Source organism: Lissotriton vulgaris, chromosome 4_1 (genome assembly GCF_964263255.1).
Source record: "Lissotriton vulgaris chromosome 4_1, aLisVul1.2, whole genome shotgun sequence".
NCBI classification, from domain to species: Eukaryota; Metazoa; Chordata; class Amphibia; order Caudata; family Salamandridae; genus Lissotriton; species Lissotriton vulgaris.
Genome location: NC_141691.1, coordinates 1,247,811,890 through 1,247,838,789, shown reverse-complemented (window position 1 = coordinate 1,247,838,789; position 26,900 = coordinate 1,247,811,890). Strand labels below are relative to the sequence as shown.

Sequence of the window (26,900 nt, the reverse complement as noted above, 5' to 3'; positions counted from 1 at the left end):
TGTAAATGACAAATATTTGATTTATTTGTAGGTTTTTAAAATAGCTAAATTGATAGCTTTGTCATTTACAACGCCAATAGTTATAACATTCGCGAATGTGACACCTATAGCATTTGGAATGCAACATGTTTTGTATTTACGTGACTTGGATGGCAGCTCTGGTCGTTAGGCCACATCTCCAGAGAGCAGGAGAGTGCAGCAGGGGAGAGAAGCACAGCAATGCAATAGGTCTCGCATTAGGAAAGTTTGAGCTATTGGTATTGTAAAGGACACATTTTTATTTATGTGCTTGTTTTGAAAATAGCGAAATTAATAGCTTTGTTATTTACATTGCCAATAGTTTTATCTTTCGCAAATGTGACACCTATTGTAACACAATATGTGTTGTAGCAATGAGTGGTGTGAGGGTGAGGGGGTGTGTGAGGGTGAGTGGGTGAGTGAGGGGGTTGAGGGTGAGGGTTAGGGGGTGGGAGGGTGACTGAGGGGATGAGGGTAAGGGTGTGTGAAGGTGAGGGGGTGATGGTGCGAGGGTGAGGGGGGTGAGGGTGTGAGGCTGAGTGAGGGTGAGAGGGTTGTGAGGATGAGGGTGTGAGGGTGAGGAGGTGTGAGGGGGGTGTGAGGGTGAGGGGCTGTAGAAGCAAAAAAGGCAGAATAAAGACTGCTGTTAAAGCGATGCATGCTTTTAACCACTTGACTCTCATGGCGCAACTGAACATTATTTATCAAACCTGCTGTACACATAAACTGAATAGTCTCAAGGCATTTGAGTATTAACACGAAGGTTGGGAGAGTGTAATAAATACTGCAGTTCATGGTGACTGCAACAGGATTGGCCAGAGAGACTCGAGGCGTTTACTAACACGGTTTCATTCATAATTGGGGGACTCGTGTGGGTGAATCAAATTTCAAATTCTCTGTTCCGGGGCAAAGTCAAGGTAAGCTCAATCATGGCAGCTTGTACTGCTTAATGAGATTTGTGCATTGGGAAGAGTAATTTGCTGAATACTCTTCTGAAAGACATGAAGGTAAGACTTGCTTTAATCTGGGTCGGTAGCTTGTTCCATGGTTCGGGCAGCTATGTCATAGACTGATTTGAGTGTGACTTGAAAGGTTGCGACTGGCTGTTCAGAGAGGCCTGAATGGTTTTTAGAGACCTATCATGTTTCTAAGTTATGATTGGTGGACGTGGCTGCCCTGCAATTTTAGGTTAGGCGAAGTATTATCAACTTGATATTGATGCTTACACTTTGAAGTCGCAGAAAGAAGAGTAAACACCAAGCTTCCTCAGAAGCCTGAGATGACATTTATTTTTTATTTTATTTTATTTACTGGGTTTTATATAGCCCTGGCTGGACCCGGAGGTATTAGAGCGCTTTACATCAGGAACAACCGCAATCAACTACAATAATCATTTAGACATTTTACACAAACATTTCGAAGTGAATGCCAAATCATCGGCGGCAGAGAGGGAGAAGAGGGGATAAGAATAAGACTAGAAGGATAGGTGGGGGAGGGAACCTGAGGGGGTAAAGGTAGAACAGGAAAAAAGAGACGTTCAACTCAAGAGAAAAGAAAAACATAAGGTCAGGGTACAGTAATTTAGAGACAGAGTTGCAAGACGTGAACAAGGATAGTGGAAAAATTCAAAGGGGGGAGAGAAGGTAGAAGGGGACAAAAGTGGTGTTATGAAAGCAGGGGCAGGGATAGGAGGGAGCGGGGGGGATGGGGTAAGGCAGACCAGAAGGAAGGGGAAATACGTTTGAGGAGCGTCGGGGTGAGAGCGGAGGGAAGGGGGGGGGGGGGACATAACTACAGCAAGATGGTGGGTCCAGGTCCAGGTCCAGGAGATCTACGATGGTCAGCTACACAATGGCTGGCAGGTCAAAAGTCCACGATGCGAACCAGGGAGTAAGAATTAAGTGCATAATAGAAAGAAGTCCATGGAGGGTACGCAGTTCCTCACCTCTTCGACTACGGCAACAAGAGCCGTCTCCGTGTCTTGCTTACATCTAAAACCTGTCTGGGTGGGATGTAGGGCATTATTGTTTTCCAGAAAGGTGGATAATAGAGAGTTAACCTGCTTTTTGGCCAATTTACCTATGCCAGGTAACAAAGAGATGGGACGATAGTTAGCCCAGTTTTCTGGATCTAGATTGGGTTTCTTTAGGAGTTCCTTCACTCTTGCCTGTTTCCAGGGGGGTGGTACCAGCCCCGCCACAAGGGAGCAGTTAATTACGTCTCGTAAAACTGGAGAGCTAGTTACTGAGGCTTTCTTAAGAATGGTGGGGGGTGCAGCATCAGCCGGTGATCCAGATTTAAGGTTCCCCAGTAAACGCTGGAGAGTGGGTAAGTCAAGAGGGATGAGTTCCTCCAATCTCACCAATCCTTCCGGGGGGGTACGGGGTACTGTTGGTTACACCTGATGAAACTGCGAGTAAATGTTGGAAATGTTCGCAGCAAAAAAGGTTGCTAGCTCATCACAGAGCTTCTGTGCATTAGATGGTCCTATAAAAGGACCCGCAGGAGAAACTAATGATTTAAACATTTTAAAAATTTCCCTAGGGGAATTGGAGGCAGAGGTAATCTTGTCTAGATAATAGCTAGATTGTGTAATTTTTATTTTATTTTTGTAGGACCGAAGGGCTGCTCTATAAATACTTTTGCCAATTTCTGAAAAGTCCTTCCTCCACTTCCTTTCTAACTGTTTGCAGGATTGCTTGAGTGTTTTTAATTCCGGGGTGTACCATGCCTTTTTATTGGTGCCAATGAGGTGACCGAATTCTGTTTTCGGGAGAGTAAGGTCCAAAGAGGATTCCAGCCAATTATCAAAAGATACATTTGCCATTATAGGATTAGTGCTAATAGCTGGAACGGCCCTACTAAGGTTCGTAACCCATTCCTCCAATGGCAACTTAGACCAGACCTGACTCCGTTTTTTAGGTTTCGCCTAGCGGAAGCTGCGCTCTGCGCAGCTTTTCCGCGCAGGCGAAATCCTGTTGAGAACCGTAGGGTGCTTTGGTTCGGCCCTCGTCCTTGATTGGCTGGCTCCGTAAACGGAGCCTTGCCATTGGACGAGGGGCCTGTCCGTCAATGCCGGACCAGACACGGGGGCGTTCCCGACATTCTTTGGCTTTTGCCGACGTCACGCGATGCCGGGAACGCCCCCGTGTCTGGTCCGGCATTGCCGGCACCCTCCCGCTTGTTTCTTGGTGTCCGCCGCGTCTCTCCTCCCCCTTTCCCGCCCCCTCCCGCTTCTTTCCTCATGGCCGCCTTCCTCCTTCCCCGCCCCCGGAGCCCGGACACAGACTGAGCGCGGCGGCTGCACTCCACCCGGACCCGGCTCCTGGCCGGCGGCTGCACTCCACCCGGACCCGTCCAGCAGGTAAGAACGGCACCCCGGGAGACTGCTAAGCTTATTACTCGAGCTAGAAAGTTGAAATGCTGCTTACGCTACTGTCAAAGGGTGTACAGAGGAAAAAAGTTGTTTTCATTCAGTTATCCCATTGGCCTATACAAAGTCAGCTTTCGCAAAAGTACGAAGGATGGGAGGGAGTTCGACATTCAATTCAATCAACGGGAAGGGATTATTAATACAATTCGTGACATGACTGGGGTCTAAGATTTTGATTGAGTGGAAAAATACGTAGTACAATTTTTGTTTAGGTCTCACTGTGGCTAAAAACAAAACCCATGGGGTATACGGCGTCGCAAGAAACCGGATAGAAACAGGTCATGAGATGCCAAAGGCAGTTAAACGGGCTGAAACAAGGCGCTCACGTTCCCCGATATTTATTCTGAGAAAAATACATGTTGCTTGTGAAGGGCTATTACAGGACCGAGCACCTCCCACCCTCCCGCTTGTTTCTTGGTGTCCGCCGCGTCTCTCCTCCCCCTTTCCCGCCCCCTCCCGCTTCTTTCCTCATGGCCGCCTTCCTCCTTCCCCGCCCCCGGAGCCCGGACACAGACTGAGCGCGGCGGCTGCACTCCACCCGGACCCGGCTCCTGGCCGGCGGCTGCACTCCACCCGGACCCGTCCAGCAGGTAAGAACGGCACCCCGGGAGACTGCTAAGCTTATTACTCGAGCTAGAAAGTTGAAATGCTGCTTACGCTACTGTCAAAGGGTGTACAGAGGAAAAAAGTTGTTTTCATTCAGTTATCCCATTGGCCTATACAAAGTCAGCTTTCGCAAAAGTACGAAGGATGGGAGGGAGTTCGACATTCAATTCAATCAACGGGAAGGGATTATTAATACAATTCGTGACATGACTGGGGTCTAAGATTTTGATTGAGTGGAAAAATACGTAGTACAATTTTTGTTTAGGTCTCACTGTGGCTAAAAACAAAACCCATGGGGTATACGGCGTCGCAAGAAACCGGATAGAAACAGGTCATGAGATGCCAAAGGCAGTTAAACGGGCTGAAACAAGGCGCTCACGTTCCCCGATATTTATTCTGAGAAAAATACATGTTGCTTGTGAAGGGCTATTACAGGACCGAGCACCTCCCATCGTGACTCAATGACCCGTCAACAAAGTGCTGAGTCACTCCTCTCAGCTGATCCGTGAACTAAGTGCTGAGTCACCCCTCTCAGGTGACCGTCAATAAAGTCCCGAGCCTTTCAGCATGACTCGTGAAAAGTTTCATAATAGACCTAGGGACACTGTGTTAGGCAGAAAATGGCAGAGGCAAGCCAGGAAAAACTGGCACCGGAGCGGAAAAGACAGCCTGCCCGATTACAAAACACATACAAAATGTGACTGGTGAGCGAGGTTCACATTTCGGGCCAATAGGTGGGAGTGTGAAGCTATGGTACAATCGACTCTAAGCACAGGTATCCGCAGGTGAAGCCAAATCTCGTCCAGCCATGAGGCCATTGCTGATCTGTGAAATTTTAGGTCGGCCTCACAAAATATTGCAAGGAGACGAATTATTTTGGGTCATGCCACGGATGGAAGCATAGGGAAGAACGGTAACGCTCTAGTTTGTAGACTGAGAAGAGAATGTGGCAGATTAGATGACTGTATACATGTAATAGCAACAGTAAGTGTTACATGCTGTCATGGTCAAGGGTGAAGGAGTAACAGCAACAGGGCGCGGTGATGCCTTTAGGATGAATAATGAAGTGTGTTGTGACTTGAATTCTCAATGCATTCTTTCCCTTGGTTACCTGTTCCCTGCTGTTCTGCCAGTATGATTGTGTTGTGTGTGGAATGTTGGAATGCTTGATGAGGTAGTGGAATGCTGGGGTGCCTGGTGTTGTTGAGAGAGAGACAGAGTGTGTGGGCTGAGCGACAAGGATTGCTCCTGTTGCGTATGTGTGTGAGGGGCTCTTGCGTGTGTGTGTGGGGGGCTCTTGCGTGTGTGTGTGGGGGGCTCTTGCGTGTGTGTGTGTGGGGGGCTCTTGTGTGGTGTGTGTGGGGGGCTCTTGTGTGGTGTGTGTGGGGGGCTCTTGTGTGGTGTGTGTGGGGGGCTCTTGTGTGGTGTGTGTGGGGGGCTCTTGTGTGGTGTGTGGGGGGGGCTCTTGTGTGTGTGTGTGGGGGGCTCTTGTGTGGTGTGTGTGGGGGGCTCTTGTGTGGGTGTGTGTATTGGCATTGTAAATGAGAATGCCATTTATTTATCTGTTTTCAAAACCAACACATAAATAAAAAGTTTGCCATTTAGAATGCCAATGGCTCAAACTTTTCCGAAGGCGAAACCATTGCATTGTAAATGCTTGTTTGTTCTTATAGCCGGAGGTGCCAGATCAGGGGGAGGACCAAGAGAAAGACAGGAGAGCATGATCTGACCAAGGAACCATAGTGGACTACCTGCTGATGTTGTCAAGGTTAGTGAAAAAATGGTCTAACAGATGACCTGCTCTGTGGGTAGGTCCCGTGACGATTTGTTTCAGTTAGAGCACGTCTAATCCTGCCATAAGACTTTGGGAGGCAGGGGCGTCTGGTTCATCAAGATGGATGTTAAAATCCCCCACAATAGAAAAGTTGGGGGTGGTGCTTGCGTGATTAATAGCAATATTAGGAAGATCATTACAAAAGTTGGCGTGTGCTCTTGGGGGCCCGATATAAAAGAATCCATGATAAAGTACATGTGGAAGAAAACTTGATAGACAACAACTCTCACAATCAGAGTTGGTGCAGCAGGTTATTCTAAAACAGTAGGTATTTTTATAAATAATAGTAATTCCCCCGCCCTAGCCCTTGTCTCGGTCCTGTCTCATAATGACATCATTTGGGGGTAGAGCCCTGACCACATTTGGATCGGAGGAGGCATTCGTCCAGGTTTCTGTTAAGAAAAGAACATCCGGGCATCTCTCTTCTAATAACATTTATAGTTCATTTGCATGTTTGGGAAGGGAGCGGCAGTTGAGTGATGCTAGGGAATATACCATAGTGGTACCACTAGATGACATGGGGGTTCAAAGGAAGAAAGGTCATATTTACAACAGGGACAAGAGCTGTCTCTTTATGTGTGATATGATGGCTGTCTTGCGGTAATACCGATGTGGGAGGGGTAGGTGACTAGACGCCCTCTGCCAGCAACGAACAGGTGCTTTTCACCCAGTTCTGGCCCCACCAGGTCAGCGCGAGGGATTTCCAACCCTGGGACTATGGTTCTGGGGAGGGACTGGACGAAGGATTGTCCTACGACACACACCAGGTCGTATACTCGATTCCTCTGATCACTGAGGGATCCACAGCAATTATATGAGCACTGTTTTGGTCCTGACGAATTGCCTTAGTGGCAAGAAACATGTTGACCATACGTTCACTAAGGGTTGAATGAGGCTCGATTACTTTAATTGTCCCGCCTCCATACCCCTTATCGTTCCTTTTAATAAAGCAGTGAGCCATACCATTAAAATTTTGCCCTATGGACTCTACTGGCTTATTTTTTTTTTTTTTTTTTTTTAAGACTACACTCACGCTCACTATTGCACTTTTTTAGGCCCCTCACACCCACACACCCTTTGGCTAAGGAATAAAAGATCCCCGCAAATGGCAAGAGCCATGAAACTGTGCCCAGGGAGCAACAGTCCTGAGGGGGAATTGACCGAAGAGTGGCTGAACCTGCCCAAAAGCCCAGGATGGCATGTAGTTGACCATAAAGAGTACCGGGTGACTAGCAATTGGAGCAGGGCCGGGGAATGGCTCCGGAGTGGGGACCTGGGTGGCAGAGGTCTGGCTAGGCAGTGTGGTTGGCAGAATAGCGCTGTGTAAGCTCAAGGGGCGGGGGAGGATGCTGAGAGGGGCGCGCATAAGCGTGAACTGGAAAAAGGCTAATCATTTTGCATTCCCCAGGAGTGTAGTAAAGAAGAATAAATGCCTGCAGTGATGTGCAACTGATTGCGCGGGTTGGGAAGCTGCTCACATATTCCAACAGTTATTGTAAACCAAATCCCTGTCCAGTCAACATAATTATCTCCGCATATGACTGAAAGCCTAAGACAGTTTTGGTATTTCTACGAAACCGTGTATAATAAAAGTATCAGCTTGATAAAATGTTATTAAACTGGACAGCCCCTAAGTGGTCCAAGAAGTAAATATTAAAATGAAGTTTCAACAACATCAAATGGTCAAGGGAGGCCCAAGGCAGTAGTACAGATTACGATGTGATTTAATGTTCCTCCTTCGGGCAAGGTTTGTTGCTATAATGGAGAGGAAAAGCCGTGCATATTCGCCTTTAAATAATTAAACAAAGCGCTGGAAACGAGGGTTCATTTGCCGTGCACGCTCACAATATTAGCCTTTATCGAGTAACATTCAAGGTCCGTCACATCATGTTTTTTAATGTTGTCTTTTGTGGCCCGACTTCCCCAAGCCATAAAAGAGAGGCCTGTTCCCAGAATGTCAATAACAGGCCCTCTAACACCGCTCTATTTATGTGAGATACAAAACATAGTGGCCTCCAGCGCGTTTCCTTCAAGGAAAACTAGACCTTGATGCCTGCATGTCTATTCACTTATTTAGGGAACATTTATCGTTACTCAACGCACAACGTCATCCCAAAGAATGTCTGTGGTCTTGCGGGGTATGGAAGCATTTCTAGGGATCTCCGCACTCCCCTTGAGCTACAGAGGTGGGGGCTGTCAAGTAAGGTGGTAGTGTAAATGGTCGTAGCGTTGTGTGCAACGAACGGTGCTAGGGTGGGCACAACAGCACATGGACACTGGAGTCTGGCATCCACTGGCTAAACTATTCTCCAGGTCTTGCTTGCTATAGGGCACCATCTACTGCTGACTCTATAAGGGAACTGCCTCATCTATCCTTATTGGAGCAATAACTTGGTGTGCATTATCACTTGACTGTCTAGCGTGGTATGGCATAGAACTCTTGGATGGAGTCAATGATGTGGAACACACACAGGCACAAACACAAGCAGACCCACACATACACACATACACAGAGGCGCACAAGCACACACAAGCAAATACAGGCACACACTCCGATACACACAAGCACACACATGGATGCACATACACAAACACAGGCACACAAGCGTACGTACACAAACACACACACACACACACACACACACACACACACACGGCAGTCTGCAGAGGTAAGAGCATCAGGGCAGTGATGGTTCAAAGTCTGTCTTACTTTCAAGTTGTCTGCAAGCGCTGGGACGCCCCGTCACTGGGGTAGCCATGCGCTTTATAAGCATTTTTAACATTAACATTAACTTGGTTTCTTGTCCCACGCAGGAAAATGAGTTTCTAAACGGAGTTTAAAAAAAAAAAAAACTAAAGTCTCAGACCGTGCGTATTCAAAGCTTTTCCCGTGTGCTGACAGGTTTGCTTTTAGTTGCTTTCAATAGACATCTTATCTACCATATAACAAGATTGTGGTGAGCGTAGAGCCAACCATCTGTGCACCGTTGGTTGTCGGCTGTCATGTTAAAACATGAAGCTCATTTGGCTCTGTGTTGAAAAACAATATAATAACAGCAGCGCGGCCAGCATGTTAACACATGAAGTGTGTGAGGAGCTTTGTTGGCAAAAAATTGATACAAAATTAAATAATTGTAAAAAAAAAAAAGAGGACAGCCTCCATTGTTTTCCTATTTATTTACTTTTGTAGAAATCGCATCACAGCCTGCTTTAGCTATAGATGTTTAAAGCTTCAGCGTAGCGTGCCGTGATTGCTACTAAAGTAAATAAACGGAAAAGAAATGCGGCGTCGCCAGATTTCTTTTCTCTTTATTTAATTTTGCAGCTATCGCGGCATGCCACACTTAAGATTTAAACCTGTGAGACTAGCACTAAAGCGTAACAAGACACAAATCCTAATAAAACAAATGAATACAAAAAACTGTGGGCGGACGACTTTACAGCTACTAATAAAGTAAATAAATGCAAAAAAAACCTTTTTACTTTTCAATTTTTACAGTAAGGCAGATTTTAAAACAATGTCCTCCTCTGCAGCATCAGGGTTTCAGAAGCCGGCCAGAATGTCATGCCAGCTTTGCTATGCCATCATTCAAAACACGTTTGTGTGTGTGTGTGTGTGTGTGTGTGTGTGGGAGTGCAGAGCCTCAAAGCCTTGACGCTGTCAGCTGCCACTGCTTCATGCCAAAATTAAACACTGCTGCAATGACACCTCGTGGGCGACTGAATCGTGAAAGGGACTGCTGTTCATAGAACTGAAATCAAGGGCACTCACTGGATTGTGGAAAAAATTAAGGGAGATAAAGTTTCCTTGGGAGTGTTAACACTCGTCAGAGCAACATTTTTATGTGAGTGCGTGGAAACGCCACCGGATGCGATTAGATCCTTGTTAACGTTGGGCCAGTGTTATCCTTAACCCCTTGCATGCTGATGACGGCCGGGAGCCGTCATGGCACACAGTGCTCGTGTACTGATGACGGCTCCCGGCCCTCATGACCGCACCCGCGATCGGAATGTGCTGCACAGGCGCAGAATTGTGGTAACATGCAAGGGGTTAAAGCACAAAGGCAGCGCCAGAGTAGAAGGGCGCTGAGATAGCCCCACATTTATGTAAATGAAATGAAGCGCAGAAGCGCTTCACATAAATGAATATGGGGTATTTTGTACAGTGCTCTCCCTTAACTCACACATTGAAAGGTGCATTGATATGTGATAATGAAGAACAAGGTAATACATGAAAGAAAGAGACTAAGAGGAAGAAAGAGTGATGAGGTGAGGTAAGAAAAGAAAGCAAAAGAGAACAGCAGTACGGGTGGGGGTGAAATGCGAGGTGAGAGGAACACAGAGAAGGGAAACAAGAAGAGAGAATAAAATGCGAGAAAAGAGTAATATGACCAGGGAGTGGAGAGAAATGAAGAAGACAGAGGGTGAACGAGAGGGGCGCTGAGAGGAAAGGATGAGACGTGAAGACTAACCAGACCGAGAGGTGGGGTTTAGTGAAGGAGACAGCTCGAGCAAACTTTCCCGGGAGGCGGCCGCTGCCAGTTTTATCACATGGAGGATTAACAAGCTCTTGGCAATGCTGTGGGGGGGGGGGGGAACGCATTGCTTTGAAGTCTGATGTGGGGCGGGGAGCGGCAGCTTTGAAGTGTGACGGGAGGCCCTGACAAATGGTTGTGTGTGACGTGGCTGGTTTGTGCACGCGCGTAGGTCACATGAACTGTGCCAAATCCGCAGTTGGTAGACTATTCTTTTGCCCAAATACTATAATCTCAGCCAGCAATGCGCAAGCGCTACGAGGCCTCCGGGTTGTTTGCGCTTAACAAAACACAATTAATAATAATAATAATAAGCGCATTGGCAGGCCGAGACCCAAAAACTATCCCAGCCATTGCAAATTCATGAAGGGGTATTGGGAAACCAACACAACGTAAATGTGGAAACAGCGGGAGGTGATAGTGAGTACCATAGGGAACAGCATTGCTGTGTGGGTCCCAGGTTTACGAGGAATAAATCTGCTCTGTGTTTTACTGAAGCATGCGCACAACACCGTGAATAATAATCCACAGCTCTTTTACCTCTCGCATGTCTGGCAGGCATGCGTGCACCGCAAGGTTGTTGTGGCCGAAACCATGCTTCCAGGGGACACGACGACTTGGGGCTGTGGGATTTGTGCGCCCTCAAACTGCAGGGTGTCTGCTGATGCAAAGTGACGTATATGAAATAAGAGTACTGTGCTGATTGATGACTTCGAGCTAGTTTAACTATTGACCATTTTCAGTATATTCGGTCCCATACAACTCAAGAGCGAAAAGAAAATGTTTTTTTGGGTTTCACTATGTACTTGCAGCACAGCTGTCAGATTTTAATAATGCTGCAGTGTAACCCAATTGCAATCCTAATAGTATGTGGTCACTGTCCTCGAAACAGACAAACTTGTAGAGAGCTGGAGAGGGTGGTGGCAGAAACAGGGGGGGATTATAAACACCCGGAAAATGGGAGGGTGCAGGAGTTTAGAAATTCAGGAAAACATGAGAGTTGGTTAAGGAGAGCGGGAGGAGTGTGGGAGTGGGTTTTAAGATCAATGGCATGTGGGTGGGGGTGAAGAAGAAGCTATGAAAGTAACCCCCCCCCACCCCACAAACAGTTTAAAAAAGTAACTGCAGGAACCTGGAGTAGGACACTGGAAGCAGTACTTGTTCCACTCTCCATGGCTTTGAATACGACTCTGAAGCCCAGGAGCGAGTTGGAGGGCAGGAACAGCTGCTGACCAATAAGAAGACCAGACCCAAGAGCGATATGGAAGCCAGCCATTGGTAAGTAAAGGTAAGTAATGGGCGAGCTCTAATCTCCTTTTAAGATATTTTTTTTCCATTGAAATTGATTTTTGCAAGGGCCGTGCAGACTGTTGGACAGGCCACGTGAAGGGCTTGCTCCCTCCCCGCATGACAGGGCCCGAGCCCGGCCCTCCAGGTGTTACCCACAGCAGCCACCTGCTCCCCGTCTCATACGGGACTCCTGCCCCCGGACATCTCTGCATCATGGGGCCGAATCACTACCGGCCCCCCTCGCCTCGCCTCGCCTGGCCTGGCCGCCATCTTGGACACTGCACCACGAGGCCGCGTGGCCTCAGATCGACCCTAACCCTGGGCCTGGCCAGGCCCCGACATCCCAGCACCACCATCCACCCAGGAGGTGAACGGACCACTTGGCAGGTCAATGGGAGAAAGAAGTGTCGATGGCTCTCCCCCGCCAGGTGCCGATCGCCCCCAGCTCCCCCAGGCGCTGGCTCCACCCCCCTGCTGGGTGTCTGGACTCCCTCATCCTGGACCTCCCGACCTCCAAGTGCGAGGGTCCGGACATCAAAGGGCGCCAGGCCTATAACTGGGGCAGCTCCAGAGCAGGAAGGCAGTTGTATCCTGGAGTCGAGAGACGCAGTGAAGAACTCATCCTTGACGGACTACTGGCGCTGCCGTAGCCCTGCCTTGCGAACTATTGCCTTGCCTGCTGGCGCTGCCGCAACCTTCTGAAGCCTTCATCCTCGTCGGGACCTGCTGGCGTGGCCGCGGACCGTTTGTAACTACCACCTTCACCGGGACCTGCTGGCTCCGCCGCGGACCGTCGCTATCATCGATCATCTCTGGACCTGCTGGCTCCGCCGCGGCCCGATCATCCAGAACGTCGAGCTCGAGGATTGTGAGCTATCCATCTTATCATCGCACCTACCAGATTGGTAACAAGACTGTCCCGCTGCCCCTTTCCCTAACCAAGAGACTAGAATCGAGGGGACCCCTGAGTCCAGACCTCCTTGTACCATTCCACCGTACTTAAAGATTGCTTATAAAGAACGTTGAATCTTATCTTTGTGTGGTGTACATCTGTGGGGGGGGGGGAAGTTACTCGTCTGTACGATCGCTGGAGACGGCTCTCCCCGGAGACCTCTCCCCTTGTCCTCGGCCGACCATCCCGGTCCGTCTAACATTGGTGGCCAGCGGCGCGATCCCAATCCACGCGTAATCGTACAGAGAGTAGCTCACCCCACGACACAACCACAATGTCAACCAAAGAGAGCGGATCCACCGAGAAATTCCAGATGGAGAAATTGGAGGAATACAGCCATTGTGAGTTGAAACAATTCTGCATTGAACTTGGTATCGCTACCACCGGTCTGAGTACTAAAAACGATTTCAAGCACGCCATTGAGTCATGGGCAGAAACCGGGGCCGTCAGACCCCCGGACCAAAATGTTGCAGCATCAGAGAGGAGCACCACGGCTCCCGAAGAGCGAAGAACGGGTCTCTCGCAGGAAGAGATCCAAGAGCGAGAAAGAAGCAGACTACATGAATTAGAAATGGCCCGGCTAAAAATGGACGGTGAACTCAAATTAGCCGAACAAAAACTGAACCTGGAACATCTGCGGCTCCGAGAAGAACGGGAAGAAAAACAGAGACAAAGAGAACTCGAAGAAAAGAGACTAGCGTATGAACACGAGCGCAAGCTAGCAGAAATAGACTTACGTAAGCAAAACAAAGAATTAGGGGTGCCCGAGCAACCACGCACCCCGGGAGCGACAGAAAAGAAAGTACACATCCCCAAGGATGTCGTTCGAGAGTATTTCCGAGATGACGACATACAACAGTGGTTCAAGGCCTACGAGATCGCCATGACCTCCCACCGGATCGATCGAAGTGACTGGGGAGCCGGTCTATGGGGGAGGTTCGTCAATGAGGGCCGCGATGCCCTGTTACAGCTCCCAGACCACCTGATGACCTCCTATGACCACATGAAGGCTACCCTCCTCACCCGCTATGGGCTCACACCCGAAATGTACCGCCAGAGGTTCCGAGACTGCACCCGAATCCCGGGTACAACTTGGGTGGAGTATGTGAACTATTTCAGCCGAGCCTTCGAGGGTTGGATCAAGGGAAGCAATGTAACGACCTACGAGCAGCTCTTTAATCTCATGGTGTGGGAGCACCTCTCTAACAACTGCTTCGTCGAGCTCAGGCAGCACCTCCTCGACAGTAAATTGACTGATCCACGGCAGCTCGCCGCCGAGGCTGACCGGTTGGGAGATTACCCGAGTAGGCCGGAATGGGCCACATGAACAGAACCGGAACAACCAAGGTCAGCACCGTCCCCGAGGAGGAGGAGGAGGAGGAGGCCAGGGACGAGGAAGAGACACCGCCCCGGCCGCTCCCGCTGCCAGCACACTGCCCCCGGCCAACCGGGGCAACCCCCCGGCGCGCCCAGGGTACAGAGCCAATGCCACGTGTCACCGATGCCAGCGGGTCGGACACTACGCAAATGACCCGAATTGTCTACAGAACCAGACTCCGAGACCCCGCCAGATGGCTGCCGCCGCCCTGGGGGAAGAACAAATCTCCGAAGAACAAGAGGAGTGCGGGCAAGAACACCAGGAGTGGGAACCAGCCGCCATGGTTCTAGCGTTCCTAGGAGGAAGAGACATGGTCCCGCGGGCCCCCCTACCCGCCAACACCAGGAAATACAGTCAGTGGGTGAACATTAATGGGCGCAGGGCCGAAGCCCTACGTGACACAGGGGCCAGTGTGACAGCCGTCCGCTGTCACCTGGTGACCCCAGAACAGATCCTGCCGAACATTCTCTGCCCCGTCCGTTCAGCCGACAATTCGGAGAGTCTGTGTCGGATGGCCTGCGTCCCCTTCGAGTGGGGAGGAGTCTCCTGCATGTTGAAGGTAACGGTCCGAGATTATGCCCCCGTGGACTGTCTCCTGGGGAATGATCTTGAGAGTTCCCCGTGGGCCGCAGTAGAGAGAAGAGAGCACCTGGGGATGTTGGGCCTCCCCGACTGGGCGTGCGTAACCACCCGGTCCATGGCTGCCCGTACCATCCCCCGACCCGAAGAACCTGAATGGCCGGCACCTCCTCCCCCGGTCTCTCCAGTAGAAGACACCGACCGTGCCGACCCTCTGAGCAAACCCCCGACGGGCTCGCTCAGCCCAAGGACCTTCCCGACCTGGCTCAGTGGCGTCAGGAAGGGGGGCCCACCCAGGAACAGTTCCGTCAAGAGCAGAAGACCTGTCCCTCCCTCGAGGGACTTCGCCAGCAAGCCCTCGCCCAGAGCGCAGGGGATACCTCCGGAGCCCATTGGATCTATTGGGACAACGACCTGTTGTACAGTGAACAGAGAATCGCGGAGTTAGGGGCCAGTCGAGTGCTAGTGGTGCCCCTCCGCTTTAGAGACTTCTTGCTAAACCTGGCCCACGATGTCTCCCTGGCTGGTCACCTGGGTCAGGACAAAACCTACAGTCGCCTGGTGACCCACTTTTTCTGGCCCAAGATGAGGAACGACGTACTCAATCACTGCCGGTCTTGCCCCACGTGCCAGGCCAGCGGGAAGAGTGGCCGCAAACTTAAAGCACCTCTGCAACCTTTCCCAGTTGTCACCACCCCGTTCGAGAGGGTGGGAATAGACATTGTGGGGCCCCTGGACCCCCGTACCGCACAAGGACATCGGTTCATCCTCGTACTGGTGGACCACGCCACCCGCTACCCCGAGGCTGTTCCCCTGCGAACTGTGACAGCCCCGGTAGTCGGCCGGGCCTTGATGGGGATCTTCTCCCGGGTGGGCTTTCCCCGAGAAGTCGTCAGCGACCGAGGCACAAACTTTATTTCAAAATACATGAAGTCCCTCTGGCAACAGTGCGGGGTCACCTACCGATTCACGACCCCCTATCATCCTCAAGGAAACGGACTAGTCGAGCGGTTCAACCGCACGCTCAAAGGGATGATTGGGGGGTTGGAAGAGCCCCTCCGTCGCCAGTGGGATGTGCTACTGCCGTGCCTCCTCTTTGCATATCGAGAGGTCCCCCAGAAGTCCCTCGGCTTCAGCCCGTTCGAACTCTTATACGGACACCCTGTGCGAGGGCCCCTCAGCCTAGTCAAAGAAGGTTGGGAGATGCCCCCCCTAAAGAACCCTCCAGATGTCTTCAAGTACCTCCTGACCCTACGCAATCAGACCAGGCGATTCAGGGAAATGGCAAAAGCGAACCTTGAGGCCAGTCAGGAAGACATGAAAAGGTGGGACGATCAAAATGCTTCCTCCATCGAATTCGGAACCCGGCCAACAAGTGTGGGTGATGTCCCCCACCGAACCCTGCGCCTTGCAGGACAAGTGGACAGGGCCCTTCAAAGTGGTCGAGCGCAAGAGCCCTGTCACCTATCTCATCGATATGGAATCTTCACGGAACCCCCTCCGGGTCCTCCACGCCAATAGACTAAAACCCCACTTTGTGCGTTCGGAGCTCAGCCTCCTGATGGCTACAGACAGCGGAGCCGAAGAGGACTCCGAACCACTCCCTGACCTCCTACGAACTTGGGAGAAGGATGGTTCTGTGGACGGGGTCCGACTCTCAGAGGCCCTCACCCCGGAACAGCGCCAAGGCTGCCGAGACCTCCTACTGCAGTTCGCAACCCTGTTTTCCCTCACCCCAGGGGTCACCCCCTGGTGCTTGCACGATGTGGACACTGGAGACAGTCCCCCTATCCGACATCGGGCCTACCGCGTACCAGATCGGGTACGGGCCTGCATCCAAGAGGAGGTGTCCAAAATGCTCACACTCGGGGTCATCGAGCCCTCAGACAGCCCCTGGGCCAGCCCAGTGGTACTGGTCCCCAAAGCTGCCGCCCCCGGCACCACTCCTGAGCTCCGATTCTGCGTCGACTACCGGGGCTTGAACACTGTCACCAGAACCGACGCACATCCCATCCCCCGAGCAGATGAACTAATCGACCGCATGGGGGCTGCCCACTACCTCAGCATCTTCGACCTGACAGCGGGCTACTGGCAGATCGGTCTCACCCCCCGGGCCCAAGAACGATCCGCCTTCTCCACCCCGGATGGCCACTACCACTTCAAGGTCATGCCATTCGGCATGAAGAATGCCCCAGCAACTTTTCAGCGGCTAGTGAACCAGGTCCTGGCGGGACTCGAGGAATTCAGCGCCGCCTACCTGGACGATATCGCTGTGTACAGCCGCCACTGGTCCGACCACCTCCACCACCTCCGAGAGGTCCTGCAGGCCCTCCAACGAGCTGGCCTCACGATCAAGGCCAGCAAATGCCAAATTGGCCAGGGGTCCGTGACCTATCTCGGACACCAGGTGGGAAGCGGTCTGGTGGCCCCTCTTCAACTCAAGATCGCTGCCACCCAGTCTTGGCAGTCCCCCATCACCCAGACCGAGGTCCGCGCCTTCTTGGGGCTCACAGGCTACTACCGGCGGTTCGTGAGGGACTATGGCAGCATTGTGGGGCCCCTCGCGGAACTCGCATCCAAAAACCACCCAAAGAAGGTCAACTGGACCCCCGACTGTCAAGCGGCCTTCGAGAAGCTGAAGGCCGCCATGTGCTCCGCCCCTGTGCTCCAGGCCCCCGACTACAGTCGGGAATTTATCGTCCAAACGGATGCCTCCGACCATGGCATTGGGGCAGTCCTTTCCCAGTTGAACCCCGAAGGACTTGACCAACCAGTGGCTTTCATCAGCAGACGTCTCCTGGCCCGAGAGCAACGCTGGAGCACCATCGAGAGGGAGGCCTTCGCCGTGGTGTGGGCCCTCAAAAAGCTCAGGCCTTATCTCTTCGGTACCCACTTCCGGGTGCAGACAGATCATCGGCCCCTGCAGTGGCTGATGCAGATGCGGGGGGAAAACCCAAAACTATTGCGTTGGTCCATCTCCCTGCAGGGGATGGACTTCACTGTAGAACATCGACCTGGGCATGACCACGCCAACGCGGATGGCCTGTCACGCTTTTTCCGCCTCGACGAGGAGAGTCCCCAAGAGGATGGGTGACTCTCCCCGCCTTCAGCTGGGGGGGACGCATGTTGGACAGGCCACGTGAAGGGCTTGCTCCCTCCCCGCATGACAGGGCCCGAGCCCGGCCCTCCAGGTGTTACCCACAGCAGCCACCCGCTCCCCGTCTCATACGGAACTCCTGCCCCCGGACATCTCTGCATCATGGGGCCGAATCACTACCGGCCCCCTCGCCCGGCCTGGCTGCCATCTTGGACACTGCACCACGAGGCCGCGTGGCCTCAGATCGACCCTAACCCTGGGCCTGGCCAGGCCCCGACATCCCGGCACCACCATCCACCCAGGAGGTGAACGGACCACTTGGCAGGTCAATGGGAGAAAGAAGTGTCGCTGGCTCTCCCCCGCCAGGTGCCGATCGCCCCCAGCTCCCCCAGGTGCTGGCTCCACCCCCCTGCTGGGTGTCTGGACTCCCTCATCCTGGACCTCCCGACCTCCAAGTGCGAGGGTCCGGACATCAAAGGGCGCCAGGCCTATAACTGGGGCAGCTCCAGAGCAGGAAGGCAGTTGTATCCTGGAGTCGAGAGACGCAGTGAAGAACTCATCCTTGACGGACTACTGGCGCTGCCGTAGCCCTGCCTTGCGAACTATTGCCTTGCCTGCTGGCGCTGCCGCAACCTTCTGAAGCCTTCATCCTCGTCGGGACCTGCTGGCGTGGCCGCGGACCGTTTGTAACTACCACCTTCACCGGGACCTGCTGGCTCCGCCGCGGACCGTCGCTATCATCGATCATCTCGGGACCTGCTGGCTCCGCCGCGGCCCGATCATCCAGAACGCCGAGCTCGAGGATTGTGAGCTATCCATCTTATCGCACCTACCAGATTGGTAACAAGACTGTCCCGCTACCCCTTTGCCTAACCAAGAGACTAGAATCGAGGGGACCCCTGAGTCCAGACCTCCTTGTACCATTCCACCGTACTTAAAGATTGCTTATAAAGAACGTTGAATCTTATCTTTGTGTGGTGTACATCTGTGGGGGGGAAGTTACTCGTCTGTACGATCGCTGGAGACGGCTCTCCCCGGAGACCTCTCCCCTTGTCCTCGGCCGACCATCCCGGTCCGTCTAACACAGACCAAACCAAAAAATATTTAAATAGTTGTCATCCCGAAATACGGCTTTTTTTTTTTTTGTTGGTTTCAGCTCATGCGTGGAATAGGGGCATCAGGTAAGCAGTGCAGTTCTGGCAGAAGCAGCCACTAGATTGCTCATTGCAACCACTGTGATCGTCTTTGCACACCGCATTGTGTCAATGGAATGGAAATTTTGGGCAACCTGCTGCCAATCTTAAGTGAATAGTACCTTGCTGAGGATGTGCAGTGCAGTAATTAAGGGTGGAGGAGTCTCACTATTAGACATACATGGATGTCGATACGCCAAAATAGGAGGGGTTGTAAATTGATTTCACGCATTGAGTCAACAATTTTCTCTTTAGCTCGAGTTTGTGGAAGGGATAGGATTAATTTGACTACTTCTGCTCTTGCACTTCTTTTATCCTTAATCCGCTTTAAAGATTTTTAATAAACAGACCTGAATAAACTTGATGATCACTACTATATCCGTTTAACCTTTTGTGAATCCTAGATTTGGTGCCCTCCCATGGACTACATAACCCTTTGGGTGCTATTAACATGACCTCCCATAAATGGCACAATTCATCCACCTCACAGGCCCAGTTGAACTGACATGTATTGTAGTTGGTCTGCATTTCTAACCCAGGCCCAAGACATTTTATTAGCACCCTGGAGGATCTTCCACTTTTATTAGCACCCTGGATCTTCCACTCTGCCCCCCCCCCCCCCCCTCCCCCCCTCCGAGTCTAAAGCCCGCAAGACCACCAGAAAAAAAAGAAATCTGAATCTCCGCTCACTTGCATTAAGGGATGGCTGCACTATTTTAGATCAAGTCTGTGGCTACCCAGTAAAACCTACCAACTCGTGGCATTTCTGAAACCTAGAAACCCAGGGCAGTTAAGGGTGGTTCTAATAACGATTCCCTGCTGGCTGTTTTGCCCACAACGCCATGTGAATGGCAACACTGTACATAAATCACAGAATTCCACCATCCATGGCAGATGGCTGCAGCTTTTAGGTCACAGGGTCTACAGTAACTCAAGAAGTCCTACATCCCTCTTCAGTACTGAAAAAACCCTGGGGATTGCAGATTTCCCTGCATGATGGCAAACAACGCGCCCAAAAATGCAACTATCTCCCAATGGCAGTGAGAGGATTCTTGGTGATTTTAGCCATAATTATGACGTTTGAAAGGCATCCTGGGTAAAAACAAAATGTTGTGGGGTCAACACAAACCACACTACTTCGTACTGTCCTAATGTCTAGTTTTCAGAAGTATCTGAGGTTAATAGGTTTCCTTGTTTTCCAGCCGAAACCATACCAAAATGCCTACTCCCATCCAATGTTATGTTATGTTAAAATTATTTATACCGCGCTCGGTCACCAACGGTTTCATGGCGCTCATAACAAATGCGGAGGGCAGGAACGGGGTTTACTCTAACGCTGACTGAAAGAGGGAGGTTTTCAACATCTGGCGGAAGCAATCATAAGTTGGGCAGTGTCGGAAAGCAGTCTGGAGGGAATTCCAAATTTTGGGGGCCAAAAAAGAAAAACAAAGACCACCATGCTTTTTACGTTTGATTTTAGGAATGACTAGAAGATTGTGTGAAGTAGAACGGAGATCTCTAAGGGGCACATATTGCTTCAGACAAGAAGAGATGAAAACAGGAGCTTTAAAAATTGTACAACCAAGTTTAAAGACACAGCGCTTGGCCACCGGGAGCAAATGTAGGCTCTGCAGCAGCGGTGAAACGTGCTGGTGTTTGGGCTTATGGTAAACTAGGCGTGCAGCCTGATTTGCACCAGTTGCAACCTGTGAAGATGGTAAGCAGGGATTCCCACGTACAGGGTGTTGGCATAGTCAATTCTGGACGTAACGAGAGCCATGATGACGAGAATAAGTGCGTCTCTAGTGAGGAACCTACTGATCTTACGTATCCTGCGCAGATGGGAAGAAGCGGGATGACGTGACAGCATTTATTTGAGGCCTCATGGATAGATCACCAGAAATGACTACGCCCAGGCTCTTCAGAGTTGACGGGGCAAGGTGGAGACCCTAGTGAGGGAGGCCAAAAGCTGTCATTCCATTGGTTGGTTGACCCGCCTACCAACACCAGCTCAGTCTTAGTAGGATTTAATTTGAGCTGACTGGTTCATCCATTCTGATATATCAAGCATGGTAGTTTGAAAGCTAGTGCAATAGGATAAGGAAGTGTCGATAGGAAAAATGAACTGCAGATCATCTGCATAGTTAAATTGTGGCCGAGGATTTGCGGAAAGAGGCGATTAGGGGCTGCATGTAAAGATTAAATAATAAAGGGGATAGGGCGGAGCCCTGTGGGACTCCGCAAGATAGGGGAGAGTAAGAAGCGGAGAAAGTAGACAGGTGTACTGCCTGGGAACGCTTGTCCAGAAAAGATTTGACCCAATCGAGGGCTACGCCCTGGATGCCAGCATTATTCACACGGTCGATCAGTATTGCATGATCGACCGTGTCAAAGGCCGCCGACAAATCCAAAAGGATAAGTGCCTGGTAGATGTTGTTGTCGGCGCCCTTTCTCAGGGTATCCATCACAGCCACAGTGACCGCCTCAGGAGAGTGTAGCAGCCGGAAACAGGCTTGCTGGGCATCCAAAAATGACGAGCCCTCAATAAAAGCACTCAGGCAGCGAGTGACATACGTCTCCAGAATTTTACCAAGATAGGGGAGAAGGGAAATAGGCCTGTAATTGCTCAAACCGTAGGGTCGGCGTTTGTCTTTTTTAATATCGGTATCACTACTGTTTGTTTAAAGGAGTCCGGGACCACCCCCGTAGCCAACGAGTTGTTGAGTAGTGCCAGTGGGGGGGTCAGGGCAGGCCAGAAAAATTTCCTTAAGGATTTGAGAACGACCGCAATCGTTGGGGGAACCAGAACTCACTTTGTGTAGTAGTGAAAAAAACTCGGTGAGGGAAATGGGAGGAAAAACGTCCAGGCAGTCTGGATTTTTGGGAGGTGAGGGAAGAGGGAAAGATGATGAGGGCGAGGGGATGTTGTTGTTAATGGTAATGATTTTGTCTAGGAAGTAGGAATTAAGGGAACAACACAAAGCCTGTGTCGGTAGGGGTTGGGGAGTAACACGGTCTGGTAGAGAGAGAGCTCATTTACTATGGAGAAGATATCCTTTGCCTTAGAGGCAGACTCCATAATATTTAGGAAAAAGTAGGTTGTTTTAGCCAACATGATATATTTTTTTATAGGCTTTCAGGCGATCCACGAATTCAGTTTTGAGTTGTTGATTATAATTGCGCCTCCAGCGGCGCTCAGCCTGGCGCAAAGCAAGTTTGTCCAGCTTTAGTTGCATTCAAATGTTCTTGAAATAACATCTTGACATTTCATTGTGTTTTTTTTTTTTTTTTTTTTTAGCCTTTCGTGTCCCCTGCACCATGCAATAGCCACTGCATATGTTGGGGTACTTTAATTGATAGGCGTGTTGGAACGTCAATAGTAGACATCTGTTATACACTGAATTTCTTTTCTTGGCTTCCAAATGTATTTCAGTGTGCAGTAAAAGCAAATATCAGAAATGCCTCGTTTTCGTTCCGAATATTTTTCCAATATCTAATTTTTCCAATCATTAGATATTTGTTTCTTGGTGTTAATTGTTTTTGGACAATGACAAACACTTTCTCTGCCATAGGAAGTCCTTCTTAAGTAATAATGTGTTAATTTTTAGGTCTTGCCTAGCTATGCAGCACATGCTCTGCTCGATTGCAAGATCTATTGTCGTCTGGTTTGCTTCATAAGGGAGGTGGAAGCTCCACCCATGCTTTTGGTTGGCCCACGTCATAAACACACGCTTTTTACTGCAAGGGAGACATGTTTGTTACCTCCCTGTTTGCCTTGCCCACCCGGACTGGAGATTGTGCACGGCGGCGCCTCTTTTGCTCTCAGCGTCTCTTCCGCCTTGATATGCGGTCCTAGTGGCTCTCTGTTGGCTTTCAGTCCCTGGACTGGAGATTGTGCTCTTGCATGGCACCAGTCAGTGCAGGCATGAGCAGTGGCTCCGTCTCTTGCCTCTCAGTACCCACACTGGATTTCACACACTTTACCATAGCATTTCTGTGGCATAATTTGACTGATTAAAAAAGGAGTGGTTTGGGTATCAATCCTTCACTATCGGAGCCCGCGGCCATGCTTGCCAGGTTTGTCATGGTCTCAGAAACCTTGCTATGTTTACCTTCGATCTTGGGTTCATGGCTTTCTCCACACACTTGAGAGAGTGGCTCAGAATATGTGTGTTTATGCATTCAGTGATTGCGCTGTTGACATTTGTACGAGCCCAATTCAGCAATCGCACCTTCAGTTGATATCCGCGGTATGCACACTGATGTGTTATTCATTTGGGGGCAGTATTATTCAAGTGGAGAATGAGGTGACAAGCCTGGCTTATAATGGCGATATCCTGTTGGAAATTCTAAAGCGTGAAATGGGTCACTAGATTTTAAGTGGGGCCTGTCTCCAGATGGACTCCATGGTGCAGCACCACCCACCCTCTGACCACAGACCTCGTCCATACTCCTACATTAGGATATGTCACTGTTGTCCCTCATCTAATTGGGAGATTCCAAAGGGCGCTGTCTCGAGACCTGTGGTGAAAGTGGCTAGTCTAGTTTACTTAGCCAGGTGCTGTCTAAAACACCACTTAGATTTGCCACCTCAGGCTTGTTGGCGATACGCTCACTGCGAGGTATAGCTGGGCTTTTCTGCACTGTGATTGGTTCAGCTTTGCAGTGTTCCTTTTGTCCACTGTATACATGCAAGGGCAGGCACAGTGCTGGAGAAATGGTGACAAGCGCGGCGCTCGCACTGGAGGCTTCCTGGTGGATGATGAACAAGGGTGTGACTAACAGGAATATGCACTGTGCATGTAAATAAGGTAAGGCATGTGCATTGCCGTGGGGTCTCTTCTGTATATGACAAACTGGGTCTGTGGTTTAACGAAACTAAAGTGCGTGGCTTGCCTCAATGGCCTCTCAGGTGCCTCTCCTTGCTTCAGCCCTCTAACCTCGCTCCCCCTTCCCATCCCCTCGCTCCCCCTTCCCATCCCCTCGCTCCCCCTTCCCTCGCGCCCCTTCCCCTCTCCTTGCTCCCCCTTCCCCTCTCCTTGCTCCCCCTTCCCCTCTCCTCGCTCCCCCTTCCCCTTCCCTCGCTCCCCCTTCCCCTTCCCTCGCTCCCCCTTCCCTCGCTCCCCCTTCCCTCGCTCCCCCTTCCCATCCCCTCGCTCCCCCTTCCCTCGCTCCCCTTCCCCTCTCCTCGCTCCCCCTTCCCCTCTCCTCGCTCCCCCTTCCCCTTCCCTCGCTCCCCCTTCCCCTTCCCTCGCTCCCCCTTCCCCTTCCCTCGCTCCCCCTTCCCCTTCCCTCGCTCCCCCTTCCCCTTCCCTCGCTCCCCCTTCCCCTTCCCTCGCTCCCCCTTCCCCTTCCCTCGCTCCCCCTTCCCCTTCCCTCGCTCCCCCTTCCCCTTCCCCTCGCTCCCCCTTCCCCTTCCCCTCGCTCCCCCTTCCCCTTCCCTCGCTCCCCCTTCCCCTTCCCCTCGCTCCCCCTTCCCCTTCCCCTCGCTCCCCCTTCCCCTTCCCCTCGCTCCCCCTTCCCTTCCCCTCGCTCCCCCTTCCCCTCCCCTCGCTCCCCCTTTCGCTCCCCCTTCCCCTCCCCTCGCTCCCCCTTCCCCTCCCCTTGCTCCACCCTTCCCCTCCCCTTGCTCCACCCTTCCCCTCCCCTCGCTCCCCCTTCCCCCTCCCCCTCCCCTCGCTCCCCCTTCCCGCTCCCCCTTCCCCCTCGCTCCCCCTTCCCGCTCCCCCTTCCCCCTCGCTCCCCCTTCCCCCTCCCTTTGCTCCCCCTTCCCCCTCCCTTTGCTCCCCCTTCCCCCTCCCTTTGCTCCCCCTTCCCCCTCCCTTTGCTCCCCCTTCCCCCTCCCTTTGCTCCCACTTCCCCCTCCCTTTGCTCCCACTTCCCCCTCCCCTCCCCTCGCTCCACCCTTCGCTCTCCCCTTGCTCCACCCTTCGCTCTCCCCTTGCTCCACCCTTCGCTCTCCCCTCGCTCCCCCCTTCCCCTCCCCTCGCTCCCCCCTTCCCCTCCCCTCGCTCCCCCCTTCCCCTCCCCTCGCTCCCCCCTTCCCCTCCCCTCGCTCCCCCCTTCCCCTCTACTCTCCTTCCCCTCTACTCTCCTTCCCCTCTACTCTCCTTCCCCTCTACTCTCCTTCCCCTCTACTCTCCTTCAGGGCTGGACTGGGAAGCAAAACCGGCCCCAGCAAAGTGCTCGACCGCCCCCCCATCCTCCTCACTCAGGGGGGTTGGAGGTGCCCCCGAGCTCTTTGCCAGGGCCGGTTTTCGGCCGATTTTGTTACAGGGCCGATTTTTGCAGCTATGCTGCAAACACCCAGAACCGGCCCCCACCCGTGCAGCGCACCGGGGGTGCCCAGTGCCCACTATGGCCAGTCCGTCAGCGTCGTGATGACGTCGTCTGAGTACTTAGACGCCGCCTCCGCGTGCTGACGTCATTTTTTCTTTTTTCCGCGTCAGCAGTGCAGATCCGGAAAAAGTGGTACCGAAGTCAATTTTTGACTAAACTTTTTTACGATCCTTTTTGATCATTTTCGAAGTCTTTGACTCCGAACGGTGCCGGTAGGGATTCCTGGATTTAAACCCTGTGAGGACTGCGACCAACTGATGTCGGTAACTGACCCTCACCGCCGGTGCCTTCACTGTCTCGGCGTCTAACACGACGACCAGGCCTGCCCCGACTGCCGAGCCCTGACATTGAAAGCTAGGCGGGAGTGGTCCCGCAAGCGCCTCAAGCTCCGACAGTCAGCCCGTGCCGCGAGAGGTCCCGGTCCTGACTGAGGTCGAGGGACCGGTCGCGGGGTCGGAGCCATCATAGCTCTGGAAGTCACCATCCCTCTTCAGGCTCGAAGTCGTCAGGTAAGCACAAGAAGTCGAAGAGACGTCATCGCTCTTCTGACTCCCCACCAACGCTCGCGCAACGCGGCCGGGGGTTCGGGTGACACCGCCCAAGCTGCTCCGTCTGAGTCGCAGGCGTCTCGGCCTGCCTCATACCCTCCGGTCCCTGGGCAGCAAGCGACGCCGGAGGAGATCGAGTGCTTCCTCACGGCCATGAGGTCCCTCTCTCCTCCGATGGGCTCTGCGGCGCCTTTGGGCCCAGCGGACCCAACTGGGGGCCCTAGCGGGTCGGGTGCCTCGGCCCAGACGCCGGCGGGTGATTCGACCGCCGGCGCCGCAGGGCCCGGCGCCGCAGGGCCCCACTGGACCCGCTTCCGGATCTGGGTCGTCGCCGGTTGACCTGACAACCTCACCGCCGCCAGTCCCTAGGGTGTCACCTCCGGCGCTCTACGCCGCTTGAAGAGTTCTACTTCAAAAAACCGGCACCATCCTTTGACAACACTGATTTTCAGGAGATGGGTGATGAGGCGTATTAGGAGGGGTCTGAGGACCCTCCGACACGTGATTGTCAGTACCAGCAGGACTGAACAGGTGAACTCTGGGATGCCAGTGGTCTGGACACTTCGCCAGACACTGGTTTTGTCTCACCCCCTACCGTGGCTACGGAGGAGGGGGCAACCTACAGTGTGGTGTTGACGTGGGCGGCCAGGGCCTTGGGCCTTGAGCTCACCGTCGCATCCCTGAGGACTAACCTCCTCACGGAGGTCCTTAAACCGCAGTCCAGCTCGGCTGAGCCTCTGCTGCCGTTTAATGAGGCCTTGCTTATCATTCTTTTGGGCATTTGGTCCAGGCCCGCTACAGGTCCGCCTGTAGATAGGAACGTGGCCAGATGCCACCGCCCGGCCCCGGGCAACCCTTGTTTCCTGTCCACCCATCCCACCCCCGAAAGCCTGGTCATCCAGGTCTCCAACTCCCAGACCGCATTCTCGACGGCTCCGCCCGATAGGGAATCCAAGAGGTACGAGCAATACGGCAAAAAGGTATTCGCCTCCCTGAGTTTGGGACTGCGGTCTTCCAACACCGCGTGCCTCTTGGACCGCTACACCCACTCAGTGGGACGCGGTCGCGAACGTGCTGCCAGAATGCCCGGCAGAGGTC

General features: G+C 52.2%; 1 protein-coding gene across 8 annotated transcripts in view; it reads left to right on the top strand.

Moving 5' to 3' along the window:
• SOCS6 (suppressor of cytokine signaling 6) overlaps positions 1-26,900 on the top strand; it is a 144,377-nt gene that overhangs the window by 70,355 nt on the left and 47,122 nt on the right. For 3 of the 8 annotated variants that reach the window (XM_086965442.1, XM_086965449.1, XM_086965445.1), the window contains exon 2: positions 5,731-5,825. The exons of the other annotated variants lie outside the window; for them this stretch is intronic. The gene's annotated coding sequence lies outside the window, so the exon portion shown is untranslated. The remainder of the gene's footprint in view (positions 1-5,730; positions 5,826-26,900) is intronic. 8 annotated transcript variants of the gene reach the window in all.